This window comes from Rhincodon typus, chromosome 2 (assembly GCF_021869965.1).
Source record: "Rhincodon typus isolate 14 chromosome 2, sRhiTyp1.1, whole genome shotgun sequence".
Classification (NCBI taxonomy): Eukaryota; Metazoa; Chordata; class Chondrichthyes; order Orectolobiformes; family Rhincodontidae; genus Rhincodon; species Rhincodon typus.
In genome coordinates this window covers 98,087,041-98,103,556 of record NC_063333.1, presented here as the reverse complement: position 1 = coordinate 98,103,556, position 16,516 = coordinate 98,087,041, and positions in this window count along the sequence as shown.

Below are 16,516 nucleotides of genomic sequence, written 5' to 3'. Positions count from 1 at the left end.
GTGTTCGTCCAGCTCTACACCTTGTTATCTCATTTCTGACCAGCCTACCCATTGCTCAACCAACTGAAGAATCAGTGAAGTCAGCTCTAATTCCCAGTCACCAGTTTATATGGGTTGTTTTCCTCCTGGAATGAGAGAGATGCAGGTACTAAAGTAGGAGAGATTGGGTGGTACACTTTGGTGAATGTCGGCAGATGGCCCAAGCAAATGAGTAGGCAGTACAGAGGGCATGCAGGATTAGTGGTGTCAGGGGTTGGGGTGAGTGACAGCGAGTGAAGGAAGTTGGTGCAGGTAATAGTGTGAGTGGTAGAGGATGAGCCTTGTGGGGACATGGGTGAAGCAGCAAAGATAGAGTGAGCGTGAGGTATCGGAGAGAATCTGCTGGCACTTATGTTGGCAGAGTGGAGAAAATCATTGACATTCTTCCAGATGGCTGAGACTATAATGACCTAGGTGCCAGATATGTAATTAATGCAGAACCACTGCTATTTTTCCCAGCTGAAATTCAGCAATCCTACAACATCTGAAGCTTGTGAATCAGAAGGGATTTTGGGATGAAAATGGAGTTGAATGTGAGGAAGAGGATTTGTTATGACAGAACCTGATGTTAAATGGTTTCAGTAGAGCTGTTGACCATAGCCTTAGACACAAACACCTCAGTGATGAGGAGGATCTAATATTCACACAATCTTATGAATTAGAGGCAGGAGCAGGTCATTTTACCCCTCAAACTTCTTCCATTATTCAACAAGGTCACAGCAGATCATAGCCTCAAAACTACCCGCCTATCAACCCAATACCCTTTGACTCCCACTGTTCAAGAATCTATCTACTTCTACTTTGCCAATATTCAACAACCCAGCTTCCTCTGCTCAGAGGAATTCATGATCTTTTAAGAGAAAAACAATTCTCCTCATTCCTCTCCTAATTTTTAAGCTAGATTGTTTAAAATTCCTGGTGCCCACTAGTTCTGGCCTCTAACATTAGGGAAACATTCAGCATCCATTTCAGGTCCCCTCAGGATCTTATATTCTTCCAGAACATACTTCTTATGTTTCTAAATGCCAATGATTACAGATTCAACCATCCCACATAAAATAATCCCTTCATCACAGGAATTAATCAAGGGAACTTTCTCTGAACTATTTCCCATGCAATTATGTCCTTTCTTAATTAAGGAGACCAAAACTGTACACAATACTCCAGATGTGGTCTCACCAATACCCTGTAAAACTGTAGCAAAATATAGATGCCTTTATATTCCAATCTCCTTGAAATAAATGACAATAAAAGACAAATTTCCATTTTATTAACTGGCATTAAGACATGCAATTGCACCCATTCCCCTTTCTATTAGGTGTTGCTGCTTTCATTTTTGAATCACCTTGTCCTACAAGGGAGAAAGAGGTATGACAGTATGTTTAGGTGATGTGTCAATCATGGTGGAATAGCTCTTAATGTGGACAAGCTGTGTGTTGAGGCGATGAGGCTTGCAACAATGAGTGTAAGGCACAAATCGTGATTGTTAGCGATCTATAGTAGCTGAGTGAAATTGGGATGGTGATGTGCAATCCCGTTAATGTTTAGTTGGAAGGATGTAGCATTTGAAGAAACATTCACTGAGCGGGATCACATGTGTGAGGCCATTAAACTTTTATCAACAATGCATCTAGGTTCTTTGGGTTAAATTGCTGATATTGACAACATTATCTTCTGAGATTAGCCTGGAGCATTTTCTGGTCCCCTGGGGATAATGGGCATGTCTCTTCCTGTTCAACCTCCTAAATCAAGGCCTCCAATGCTGTGCCAGAGAACATTGGAGAATTCTGCCTCGTGGTTGTGGCCCTATTTAGTACTGCTCCTGTTCAGAAGGTCTTCGCCAGCCACTTCGAGCATCAGCACCAAGCAGAATAGATGTCCCTTTAAGGAAGTGAAGTCTAGGCTGATCTCAAGTAGGATGGAGTAGCTTAAAGTGGTGCTAGCCTTTTACAAATTTGGTGCAATGGAGGCAGCTTCAATTGAGACATTTAAGAGTGCCCTTGATGATTATTTGTATAAAAATAACATGCAAGGATATGGGGACGGAGCAGGGTATTGCCACTACGCAATCAGGCTCATTTAACAAGCTGGTGCAGTCTTGATAGGCTGAATGGCCACCTTCCATATCATCACAATTCTATGATGTTATGAAATTTGAGCCTACTGTTGAATTGTGCAGCCACTCAAACATGCTCAGCACTGGGCCACATGTGACAATCATGTAAATCCACAGTCAGCGTGGAATTTGTGTGTGTTTGGAAGTAGCAGTCATGTTTTTCAATAGAATGTTATTGAACCGTGCTTTGCTTGAATTTATCAGGCAAATTTACAGCAGTATTGACTGAAATACCTCATGTGGAACAATATTTTTAAATTTTAAATGGCTTTTGACACAGCCAGTTATAACATACTTAGTTCTAAAGTGCAAGTAAGTTGGTTATCAAATAATAAAGTGAAATGGCTTCAATCTTATCTTAGGGGATGACTTCAAAGAGCTATTTTTAATAGATCATTCCTTAACAGAAATGTGATTGACGCTGGTGTTCCTTGGGGCTCTATACTGGTTCCCTTTACTGTTCTCCTGTTATATGACCTGCCAAAAGATCTAAACTCATTCCAAAGTCTATTTATACATACATGATATAGTAGTATTTTATGTCCAGAAAGGTGTAGCGCCCATTGGTAATATTTTACCTTAATATATATGGTTAAAATTTCACTGTGCAGTCAATTTCATACAGATGCAATCTTGGTACAAGCAAATTATTGCAATATATGCAATTTGTTGACTGGTGCCAATTCTCTATTAAAAAGCCTGTAAAAGTAGAGTTGTTTGTCAATCCAAGTGGATACAAATTTGGTCATATGCAATTGCTCTGTCATTTGCAAGCTATCTGCGTAATGTGAACTTTTAATGTGAATGGTGCTGCAGTGTCTAATTAAATAACAATGATTACTGATTAGAGCCAAATAGTTCATCATAAGGAGCAATTCATGTTTCTGTAAGTGTTGACTTTTATTTGAAGAGTGACGATGGAGTTTCAAGAGAAAATCTGGATAAATAGTTTTTACCAGGGAATGTTTCAAAAGTTGGAAGATATATTTTAGCCCTTACAGTTTTAATCATCTGGCCACTCTGGACTGCTGATCACTCCTCCTGTGATTAACATTTTTCCTCATAAAGGCGATGTAGTCAATTGCATCTGTATAATCTGGGCACTCATTTGCAAAAAGTGAAGATTTCTAAACCAATTTTTGACAAGGGGATCCCAGTCTTTTGAATGAAAAGCAACAGAAAATCTACGAATACTGTTAAAACAAAGGAGACTGGAAATGTTCAGAGGGAGCCATGTCATGTTTTAGTATTAACCAGGCAATATTGACTAGGATGCATGTTACACAATACATTCCCTTGAAGGTTTCTTTGTCAGGTACGACCAGTATTTTTTCTATACATCGTTTCAATACTTTTGTGCAATTATGCACAAAGAAGGTCTAAGAGTTACCCTTCCAGATGCCCACACACAAATTAGAAGAAACGCAGGTTGCCCACCTCACCCAATGTTCAGTGCAAATGAAGCCAAGCAGTGAACGCTGGGAAAAATACTTAATGGGCAGGCCATCTGGTATTGTGCGTTTCCCATGAAGTTCAGAAGATATAACAAGTCCAATGAGTCAGACAGAGAAGAGAAAAGCAAATATATAGAATTTAGTCCAGGCTCGTGCAGCATGAAACATGGAAGCCAGGCCTACGTAATCACAGGAGTAACTATGTGCCAGTCTGCCAGCAGAGGGAAAGCCTCCTGTGATGATTTTGGATGTGGGGAAGGGCCAAAGTGAGAAAATCACCTAATGGCAGCAGGATAGCACTTATGCTCATTAATGACACATTGACTCCACTTATCCATGAGTCCACCAGACCTATTTGTGGCTCAGGGATAAAATGGGAGCCATGCAGTTCTTCCATGCTTCCCAGTAAACTCTGCCAGGTTAACAGCAGCTTCACAGGAATGAGTGCCTGATCGAAGAACCCCACATTGAGAAGGGTCGCAGATGACTGAAAGTCAATACCCTCTCTTTGGCTCTGGCCCTCCTTTCCCCTCCGGCACCCACATCTGTGACCCACATCCCACCTCCCTCATCCGTGATCAGGGATCCAATAATTATCTCTGTTGAAGGCCTTGGAGAGTGACCAGCAACAACCACTGCTCACAGAGGAGCTGGCAGCAATGGACAGTTAGCAAAGCAGCCTCAAAATGGCTGCACCTTTTAGAAGGCAGGATTTTTAAAATTCACTTGTGGGACAAAGGCATTGCTAGCTTGTCCAGCATTCATTGCCCATCTCTAGTTACTCTTGCTGCACCTGCCTGCCAACCTCCATTGATTGGGGGACAAGGACACCCAGATCCCTTTGTCCATTCACATTTCCCAAGATGTCACCATTTAAATAATACTCAGCCTCACTGTTTTTCAAACTAAAGTGTATAACTTCATATTTAGCCAAGCTGTATTGCATCTGCCGTGTGTTTACCCACTCTCTTAATTTGTCCAAACCTTGAAGCCTCCCATTCATCCTGCTCGCTCATGAATAGCCAGTGCACAAGCTCTGATCCTTACATCACCCGGTAGTCACCGCCTGGAATCCAAAAGAAAGACCCATTTATTCCCACTTTCCATTTCCTGTCTGTCAACCAATTGTTAATCTATGCCAAAAGAATTATACTCAATGCCGTGTGCTTTGATTTTGCCCGCTAATCTATTCTGTGGAACCTTATCAAAAGCCTTCTGAAACTCCAAACTACACCACATCCATTGATTCTCCCTTACCTATTCACATCCTCAAAAAATACCCCCGATTTGCTTTGCAGGATTTCCTTTTCATAAATCCATACTGGTTTTGTTCAATCCCATTAATGCTTTCCAAGTACTGAGCAGAAGTAGAAGTAAACATGCAAGGCCCGATTCCCTGAAAATAGCTTTTACATGGAGTGCTCACACATGGGGTCAGCCCTCAAGTTCCACAACTTAATGAAGAATAGATAAAAAATGGAAATAAAAATTTCCCTGTTGTGTTGGAGGCTGAGCATAAACCTTAGAGCGATTTATAAAATCATGAAGGACATGGATAGGGTGAATAGCCGAGGTCTTTTCCCCAGGGTAGGGGAGTCCAAGACTAGAGAGGGCATAGGTTTAAAGTTAGAGGAGAAGGATTTAAAAGCAACCTGAGGGGCAACCTTTTCACGCAGAGACCGGTGCGTATATGGAATGAAGTGCCAGACGAAGTGGTAGTACAGGCAAGTACCTCTACAGCATTTAAAAGACACCTGGACAAGTACTTGGATAGGAAAGATTTAGAGGGATATGGGTCAAATGTAGGCAAATGAGACTAATTCAGTTTAAGCAACATGGTCGGCTTGGACGAGTTGGACCGAAGGGTCTGTTTCCATGCTGTGTGACTCTATGACTCTTATGTGAGGGGAAAAGTGTCAACTCAAGTCAGTTTCTTAAAAAAAATCAAGGTACCTTTGTTTCAACTGAAACAGCATTTCAAGTGTTTGGGGATATTTTTGCTGGGTGAAAAATGAGTGAAAACAGTGGAGCCACTGGTTATACATTGTTCTTTATTTTTGGCAGTGTTTGTTTCAATGTCAGCATGCATAAACTGAATATTTGCAAATGCTCATTGCCCATAGAACCAGGAACCTCACAGCCTGCAGTGAGATTAAGGAATTAGGAGAAAGTAGGGGAATTCAAATTGAGCTATTTTGCACAAGGGTTGATGATCATGTCAAATAATTTATCAGGAAGGACCACTTATGTAAGTGTAATAATTTGATGCTTGTTTCCAGATAATTAAAGATGTTAGTGAACTGGGAAGAAGTGCAGGGTTGAAATTGATCAGGAAATGGGCATGGTGGAAACAAGAAATGAGTGCAGGCTTGATTGCAATATTCAAATTTATCCTCTGCACCCATCTCAAGGACACTCAAAAAAGTTGGTTAAGTAGTTCCAGTTACTGTTTCAGTCTACACTAGAGACCCAAAGAGTAACCTGCAAATAAATCATCTCAACTTACTTCAAGGTGGAGCTCGAGGGAACAGGAATGTAAATCTTGCCTCAATGATAAGACTGTAGTTGGTGGAAATATGTAATTGTGATTTCTGTTGAAAATATGCCACTGGAGTGGAGAAATCCTCATGAAAATTGGCTCCCATTGAATGGAAACATGTTAAAATTGCAGAACACATGTTCACTCCTGTTGTTACCATTGACTCTATGATATTGTCAAATTGAGAAGCAGAAATAGGCCGGCTGGATGTCCTTCCCTTCCCCCAGACCCTTTCCCACTAACTCTACCATGTTCCCACAGATTGCCCCTCACCCTCTTTCCCTCAATCACAACCATGTGATCAGTGAGAGATAAAACAACATAGTTGAGGCAATGTGTGAACAAATCAGTCAATTGTAAGTGCTGCACTATTAAATGACATGAATAGAATAACACTTGGGTGTGATTACAAGATGAAGATGAATGGCAGTGAAAACTGAAACACAGAGAACTCAACTTTGCAGCTATCTTTCCAAATAATTAATCCAATGGTATGTGATGTTTTATCTTTATGCACGTATGAAGTACTGCAAAACTCCAATTAAAGCAAACCATAGGTTTAAGCAAATTTAGGTAAATTAATCAAACATAAACACATTTAATTAAATCAGAAACCTTCTGGGCACTAAGAAAACTTTATCAAATAAACATTATTTTCATACTTTCCCACTCAAAGATGGCATGAATCTTCCCAGGACATCCTTTCTTATGTAGGTGCATATAGCTCTGGATAGAATGGAAAGTGTCTTCATTTCTGTCCCAACAGTTAAAGCGAAATCTTAGACAAATAGCAGGAGTCATCATTGTAAAGGATATTTAACAAGCATCGGGCTATACCTTTTTAGATGTTAGTGATGTTGGTCTCATTATTCCTGAGTGTCTCTCACAACATTTCCCTTTTAACAGAATCACCAGTTACTCACCTCATGGCTGTGAGGTCTTGTTGGAACAAAATTGTTCTTGTATTGCCTTCATAAAAATAGTACTTCAAAAATGTTATTGCTTGTAACAGTTGCAGAAGCTTTGACAAGATAGGGTGGGATATAAATGTGAGAGTCATTTATGATCGATAATAAATTCTGTTGGTCTGCATAAACAAGGGTAATAAACATGTTGTTAATACTATTCACATTAAGGCTCAGAGATTTTTCCTGTGTCTGTTCTGTAGAGGTAGGAGAATTTCCAGCTCCATAAACCTGGCCTTTAGAAAAGGCTGCAAGGATGTCAGATTTTCAGTCCGCTGTAGGAGGGAGGAGGTTTGGATTAGGATTAGGGCAGACAACACTGGAAGAATTGAGGAAGCAGTGAGATGCAGAAGTGAGATGGATGGAAGTCCGGTTTCAAGGATCCAGCCCTGGGACAAAACTTAATAATAGAGACCCCTCACTCTCCACCTCTCCCAACATATTTCCTACGCCCCTTCCGTGCAAAATTTTGTCCCTCATTCCCCCACATATTCAAGTGGTCCCTTATGCCCCTTTGCTTATACACTTAAGAATGTCCCTTTGCCCACTCTCCATGATCCTTTATTGGTTATATACCAACTTAGTGCAACTTGTACCAACAACATCACAAGCCACCACAATTTTACCTTCCACCAATCATGCCAACTCACCTAATATCTGCCATAGGCAGATCTCAAGACTCACCCAGAGACTGGACAAAATAAAATTCTATAAGTGTATTGCAGTTTTTATTCTTTTAAAATAAACCTCTCATGATTAAAAGCCCATTTACTGTATTTGCATTCCTTCAACGAACTAAAGCCTAATTATAAGCATTCATTCAAGTTCACAAATCATTACAATAACAAGCATCGAAATGCATAGGACCACATTGAACAATCTATGATTAGTCATAGCTATCAATTAATTGGGAAATGGCAATCATCCTACCATGATAATGAATGGTTGTGAATCAAATGTTTACCACAAATTCAATCATTGCAGCTCTCTCAGGTCAAAAAATGAAGTAAAACTGCTTGTCATTGTTTTTCAAAAATTTTTTTCAACTCTAGACATTTTTATGAGATTTAAAGAGCAGGACTTTTAAATGCCTTGAAAGCGTGATGTCTCCATTTGACCGGTGCTTTTGATAGTTTTGACACAAACTCTTGACACCTGTCTTTAAAAGGTCCTCTTGTCTATTTTGACAGTTCTGTTTAAGAGGTTCTTCTAGAGCCTTTTGACAGGACCCTTAGTCTGGTGCATTGATAATTAATTTTGACAATTTTGTTGACTGCTCCAATGAGCTTTATAATAATGTGATTATGCAATGTTTTCATATTTTTAAACAACTTTTTAACAACTCCAAAAAGTATCTTACCTCCCTGGAAGGACTCTTATTCTTCTCCCAAAGGACATCTGACTTCACACAACGAGCACCTTACCACCCTCAGATGTGACCTGGGACCAGAACCATAGGATTACCACCTCTCCAAAGGGGTAACCTGACAAACCAAATAAATCCACAAAGTTCCAATCTTCTCTTACCAGGTCTAATCTGTATATTTAAAGATTCACACTTCAGGGCTGTCAAAATTCCACTCCAGTAGATGCTGCTGAGGATTTAAGTGGCCAGCTGTCTCCGTAAAGCACATATATACGAAACATAACCCACCCTTATTCCCGCCTCCGTGAAAATCAAGATGCTGTCCGTCATGGAAAAAATTTCAAGCTAGGTTTCCTTTTTACAGTACAGATTTGTTAAATTATTTATGCACAATGAGTATCAATTTCCTAATCTATTTGTTTGATGGGGATGGGGAGCCTCTGCAAATCATTCTCTTTGTGATAGTGGTTCATTAGATCACTTCAAGGAAGAGTAAAAAATCAAATGTGAGTGAAGGACAAGAGCCACACTTAAGCCAGATTGGTTAAGGGTGGACAATATCTTCCCTGAAGAGCCTTATAGGGTTCTTGCAATTATTCAGTCTCTTCATAATCCATTTACTGACACTATTTTCTTTTATTAGCTTATTAAATTCCAATTCTCACAATGAGATTTTTCTTTCTGACTCATATTCTCTGAATTATTATTTTAAATATCTGGATTACTATCCCAAAAATATAATCACTGAATTAATGTACAGAAACACCTTTGCCTTGGTCATATTGAGAAAGTATGAACCATCTGAACAGAAATAATTCCTAGTATCTGGTTCTCCTGCAGTAATGGCCTGCCTCATGTTTATCACTTGCAATTCATAATGTTGTTAAGGTTGACAGGACAATATGTAGTCATATCATCAAGATTAGAATCAAATGCTGCTGATTAATAGTGCGGTGTATTGGTACTCCAACCACTTTATGTTTTTGAGGAAGTTCTTATTAGTGTTTGAAGAAAATGTTTGAGGAGGAGTGCAAAGGAGGGCTAACCCTTGCAATCTAAATCATCATGGCTTGCAGCGCATCTCACCAAGAGACCCTGGCAGAGATAAACAAAGCAGCTTTAAACCCAAGCAGTTTTGACATAAATATCCTTCCAAGTTGCCTCAAGAAATATTACTAGTATCTTATTGGCTGTGGTTCGTAAGTGCAACAAACAGGAGACAAATCCATTATTTGCCAGTGTGAAGCATTATATTGTGTAATCAGTTGATGGAAATGATCACCATGAGGGAATCTTAGTGTCCACAGCAATGGTTAACTTTGCTGGAGCACAGTGTGCAATTGACTGCACTCTTCTTGCCATCTCCCATAATTCATTTCTCTCTCAGGAGATTAGATGGCTGTGGGTTGGTATGGGAAGATGGAGGAAAGAGGTGATTAATCATGAGGCTCCAGCATTATTGAGTCTCGGACATGCTTTATGGACCAACTAATCTTTACTTGCCCATTAACGTTGCATGTTTGTATGTGTGAAAGCACCACAGCATCAGCTTTTGTTAAATTCAGGCAATTTCACACAATCAATGTTCTAATGGGTTATCACATGTGAACTTGTTTATGTCAGCCATTGTCCAATTGTTGAACTGCATTTCTTCACCCAAAGGCAATCAGAAGCTTTACATCACTAATCACTTATGGATCAACAAATAAAGCCATTTTTAAAAGATATTTACTTTAACAAAGTGCTTGTCTACCTAGGACATCAGAAAGCATTGCAGCTAAGGGTACTATGGTACAAACATACAAATCAGGAGCAGGGGTAGGCCATCAAGCCATTCAATAAGGTCATGGCTGATCTGATTATAACCTCAAAGCCACATTCCCACCTCCCCAAGATAAGGTTTCAATCTCTTGCTCAACAAGAACCTACCTACCTCTGCGCTAAAAATATTGAGGGATTCTGCTTTCACCACCATTTCAGGGAGAGAATTACAAATATTCACAAACCTTTGAGAGAATAAAATTCACCTGATTTCTACTTTAAATGGATGGCCCTTATTTTAGCTGTAGATTCTTCCATTACGGGGAGCATCCTCTGCATATCCACCATGAGAAGACACTTCAAGATCTTATAAGTTTCAATCAAGTCACCTTTCACTCCTCTGTGCTCCAGTGGATGCAAGCTTACTCTGTCCAATCTTTCCTGATTAGACACACCACTCATTCCAGGTATTAGTCTAGTAAACCTTCCCCGAACTGTCTCAAATGCATTTGCATCCTTCCGTACTGTTCACAAGTCTCCAGATGCGATCCCACGTGTGCTGTATAACTGAGTCTTCCTTTTTAATCTTCCTGCCAAAATCAACAACTTCTTGTTTCCCACATTATAGTCCATTTACCACATCTTTATTCACTCACATAAATTATCGATATATTCTTGTAATCTTCTTGTCTCCTCTTCATAACTTACTTTCCTACCAAGCGTTGTGTCATCAGAAAATTTGGCAACCATACCTTTTATCCCTTCTTCTAAGTTATTTATCTGAAATGTAAACAGTTGAGGTGCCAACACTGATTCCTGTGAGACATCATCCATTACATGTTGCCAACTTGAAAAAGATTCATTTATGCCTAGTCTTTGCTGCCTGTTAGTCAGCCAATCTATCCATGACAACTATGTACTAAGCCATGATCTTTTATTTTCTGCAATAACCTTTGTTGTGGCACTTATCAAATGCTTCATTTTTGTATGGTCTAATCTACTTGCTTACTTAGTGCGACTCATTTTACACTAATAACGAGACATGGTTTTCCATGAGACATGGTTTATTGTCACTAGAACATAAGCTAAATATATATACAATTTTACAAGACCTGTCTTTCCCTCTAATATCCCAAGTAACCTAAGCCCATACATTAGCTTAAACTCGGCTTTGGGAGTGCAAGATGTTAAAAAGCTTACACTAACCATATTACAGCTGATTGAACTGGAGTTGAGGTTGTCCTTCCTGTTCCCAAGGTTCCTGCTTCATGGTCCAGCTGTTGTGTGTGTGTGTGTGTGTGTCCTCTGGTTTGACTTGCTTCTTTTCATTAGTTATCCAGGTCATTTCCAAGTACAGTGGCTTAACAGTAGTTTCATGTAACAATGTAATTAGCATAATTTAAATTGAGTTTCCAATAATGTGCAGGTTAGGCGCATTGGCCATGCTAAATTGCCCATAGTGTCCAGGGATGTGCAGGCTATGTGGGTTAGCCATAGGAAATGCAGGGTTACAGGGATAGGGTAGGGGGTTGAGTCTGGGTGAGATGCTCTTCGGAGGATCAGTGTGGACTCAATGGGCCGAATGGCCTGCCTCCACACTGTAGGGATTCTATGATCCTATCTCAGGAAGTGTGTCAAAAAAGGCAGCATTGGATATTTTAATTTCCGGTATTGATTGATCCAGGTTGCCTGAAAAACATTTCTGCTGAAATTCAGATCTATTGTTCCACCCGAAATCTTCCAGCATTGTCTCATCAATAATCCATTCAATAGTCTATTAAAGTGAATGGCTTACATATCTGTCTGGCTTGATTCAATTTGATGGTGAATGCTACAATCTTCCTGGCTTAATATCTCAGTTCCACTGTCTCATTAACATCTATTCAATATAATCAGTTGAGGTAACAGGTTTGCACACCTGTCTGTCTGGTCTGATCCAATTCCCAGCATGCTGTTCAGTTGGCCAGTTTTCCCAACATGCCTTTCAGTTGGCCAATGTTGCTTTCAGTGTCCCAAAAGGGCTGTTATTTTATATAAAAGGGACATTCCATTACCTACATTTCTCCCCTTTTGAACCAGTTCTTACGAATTTGGTTCACAGTTTTCTTGGCTGGTGGCATAAGGTGTACACGCCTGAGGTGTTGAAATCTATTACATTAAAAAAATTATCAAAAAACTGATACATCAAAAGGTTATATAGAAGTTACACAAGTAAAAAGTTACATCGTAACAAAAAATCCACAACTCTTGTGACTAGTAGCAGAATACATAGTTCACACTGTATCTGCAACGCAAGTCACCAGTTGCAATAATCAACGTCTCTTGGAGTTCCTTCATCATACCTATCTATGTGGATTGTTTATTTTGCTCCAGTCCCAGGAATCCTCCCACCAGATGGTGACTCTAATTTCAGCTATCTCACCCTTTGATTCTTAATGTTTTGTACTATTCAAGTAAAGGTTTTATGGTTGCTAGCCAATTGTAATCAGACCTGATCCAATCTCTCCTGCAGGAGTTTTATTCCCATGTCATATTTTTTGGAGTAATTCCCAAGTGTATCCATTAAATTGTCACTCGCATCAACAGGAGTCATTTCCCTGCTGTGAATGGCTGTCTGTTCAACTCGACCTATTTGAGGACTGATACTGAGGTGGTGTTGGGAACGTTACACATCATTGCCCCATATTGGCATTCCTTGAGTGACATTATGACACAATATTTACCCTCTTCCCTGCAGACAACATGAGTGATGTTGGTTATTAGGCTCCGAGCCTTGCGGGCACAGTCTAAATTAATGCTTATCCTGAATCCATACAGTCCATGTTCATTCGAATAGACCGGGTATGGACATATAATTGTCTGATCAATTTGTTCAGTCACTCAAGAGTGGTCCCCACCAGTCTCTCCTCCTTCTCAACTGTATTTGGTAGAATATCCATAGTCCATCCTGTCCTACCCCAATAGGTCATTGATCAGGTTTCTTTCCATGTGGATACTCGGGGCTGATCCAGGCTTGCCATCATACTTCCCTGTTCCCAGTCCCAGGATTGTCTAAGTCAGGTACATGTGGGAAAGGGCTCTGCTGTCACAGGCATCAACTTGTGGTGGATGTCGTCAAACAGGATCGTGCCTGTGGGTCTCAATACAAGTCCGTTCCATGGACCAGGAGTGATGTCAGGTCAAGCTGGGGTGGGTAGGCAAGGAGTGCAGCCCTCACTGCCAGTTTCAGTCCAGATCCTAAGAACTCTCCCCTATTTGGCTTCCTTGGATACCTATGCCCTGTCTCTACCCCCTTCTCTGGGCTGCAGGCTAAGCAGTCTATCTCTGTGCACTCATTTGTAGGAAATCCCCATCATTCCTCTGTAAACCTTACACTCGTACAATAAAGGGTGGAACTCTGACTGGGTTTCCTGTACACAGTCAGTTGGTTATTACAACCGAAAGTGATCATTTTGCTGGGTGAACCCATAGAATCACATCCTCACATACCGCAGTGTCGGCTGGATCAAGCCACAGAGACCTTGGGTACATGGGCTGCCCATATGACCTTGCAATATACAGATGTAGAAGAATATGTTGCATGCAATCCGTCTGATCACTTGTATTTCTCCTTGAGATAAGCGACCTGAAAAAAAACCAAGCATTGTTTCTGTGAGTATCACAGTTTAGTCTCTGAGTCCCCTTGTCATTTTAATGATCAGAAAATATTAAAGTTTGAAACCCCTTTAAATTTTAGATTCCCAATACCATCACCCATCTCATTTTAAAATTCAAATCAGTGCCATCACTTCACAGGCCTCATGCTCCCTTCAGGATCAGAAGTGAGCTAGCTAATGAAGTGGTCTAATCTGATATCAATGTACCACCCTTCTTTTCCTTCTTCCTCTTCCTCCTTTGTGGGGAAGTCTCTTGAAGTGAAAATCGAGGGGGAGCAGTGTCTCGATCTCTGTCTCTCTCTCTCTCTCTCACATTCTCTCTGTTCAGGTATGGAGGAAGAACTCTGAGGAGCCAGGCAGGCTGGATGCCCTGTCAGTTAGGGGTGGAAGACTGTCCATGGTTCGATTCTCAGGTTGCCTTCAGCCCGCATCTCCTGCTCAAGGGCATCAATCTGTACATGAACTGATTGACAATGTATGGGTTGCCCCTTGAACAATTTAAGCTGATTTATATGATACCATTCCTGTTTGCCTTTTTCCAGCTGTAATATGTAGACTGAAGGACTACAATGCCTGCACTCTCACACTCCTCCTGTTGTCCTGCACACAAATACCAAACTCCGTGCGCTGTTGGCCTTCTATCAGTTAAGAGGAGCCATCAATAAAAATTTTTGGACTTTCCCTGTCAACCCTGTCAATGTTACAGGAGAACTTAGAAGAAAGGAAATCCATTTGGCTCAGAACCATGACTTTCCACAGCACACCATAGGCTCAGGCAGCGTGTGACCATTTTGATGTGAATGATAAATGCTCACACAGAAGCGTGGCTCCTATGTTGATGGTTAGGAGATGGGAAAGGGAAATGCAGGAGACATCAAAAAGAAAAACAAACCCCACAGATGGCCCCTGTGGCCTGGAGGAATGAGGGGCAGGGCAGAGGAAGGGGTCTGTCTCCAGCAGCTCAGGGATCCATCAATATCACTCCCCACTTTTTCAATTTTGGTTTAAGAGGACACATTATTGACCATTCATGAGGCTGGAGGGCGGATCCAGAGCCTGGATCCCCAGATTCTGTATTAACTATGTTAACGGGCGCACACCTGTCTGGCCCTTCAAGGGGCAGAGGGGTGCAATACCTTTTTCTGGGGTAGGAGCCCTTTCAAGGGCACTCCCAGGCAAAGTGTCCTAGCTGGCCACAGACAAAGCAGGAATTATTACCCAAACCTGCCCCTTTGTCTCATAGCCCCGAGCTGCTTGTGACAGACCCCTTCCTCTGTCCTGCGCCTCATTCCTCCAGGCCACAGGGGCCATCTGTGGGGTTTGTTTTTCTTTTTGATGTCTCCTGCATTTCCCTTTCCCATCTCTCCTAACCATCAACATAGGAGCCACGCTTCTGTGTGAGCATTTATCATTCACATTGAAATGGTCACACGCTGCCTGAGCCTATGGGTGTGCTGTGGGAAGTCAGGGTTCTGAGCCAAATAGATTTCCCTTCCTTTAGGTTCTCCCATTCGAGAGCTGGCTCATAGAGAGTACTGAAAACAGCAAACATATGAACTACATAATGCTGTAGGATGTTCTCCCTTTCGCTAATGGGTTTTGTGAAGGCCCTCAGCCAAATTACTCTGATTGTATCCCCACTGCCTCTTTAAGGGCCATTTTCAGTTCCTGTAAAGTCCTTCTACCAGTGTCTTGAGTCTACGGAGGATGGGTTGATCTGACACTCTTGTCACAGGCTAACAATTCAACATTCAACCCCCATTTTAGGTGGATCTGGTGCATTTGGTAGATAAATTCTTCTGCTGAATCACTTGGTTTAAAAGGAGCCTGCACTTTCAGCATGCCCCACAACAGGCTTACATTAAAGGGCGTGCTGCATAGTAGGGTCTGCAGGAATTTTTCAGCCTTCCCCTCCTCTGCATGCAATGATAACTATAGGGTCCATTGGTAAGGTATCGGGGCAGTGCACTTTTCAAACGTTGCAGATGGGACGCTGGATTATACGCTGGAGGTGGGTCTGCATCCTGTGGCTCCTACCCATCTCTGTGACCTGTCTCAAACCCTTACTGCCAGACTGCCTCATGTACAGAATGTCCTGAGAGATGTCAACATCGACTAATTCTAGAATGACACTGTCCCCGCTATAGGTCTGCAGATCATCATATTGGTTGACCCAAGGAGCAACAGGAAGACATGGCTGGCACTATCAAAACATTGACCAAAAGCATCAGTCTATGCATTTGATGCACTGGTCTCTCTAAACATGTGCAACTGTTAGAGCAGCAAAAATAGATGACCCAGACTCCTACAGTGTCTCGGAAGGTGTGTTGCAGCTTGGATATGCCTTGACAGAGAATTTCACGCAAGTTGGAGTTGTATGCCTTCAAACATTCAGACATGGTGCTCAAAGTATTTGGAATATTGTGAAATAACTGCTAATCAAGCCACATACGTTTCCTAAGGTCTGGCAGCATCTGTGGAGGAGAAAACAGAGTTAACGTTTCAGGTCCGGCGACCCTTCCTCAGAACTGAATATTCCTCAGACCTGTTCTGAGGAAGGGTCACCGGACCCAAAACGTTAACTCTGTTTTCTCCTCCAAAGATGCTGCCAGACCTGCTG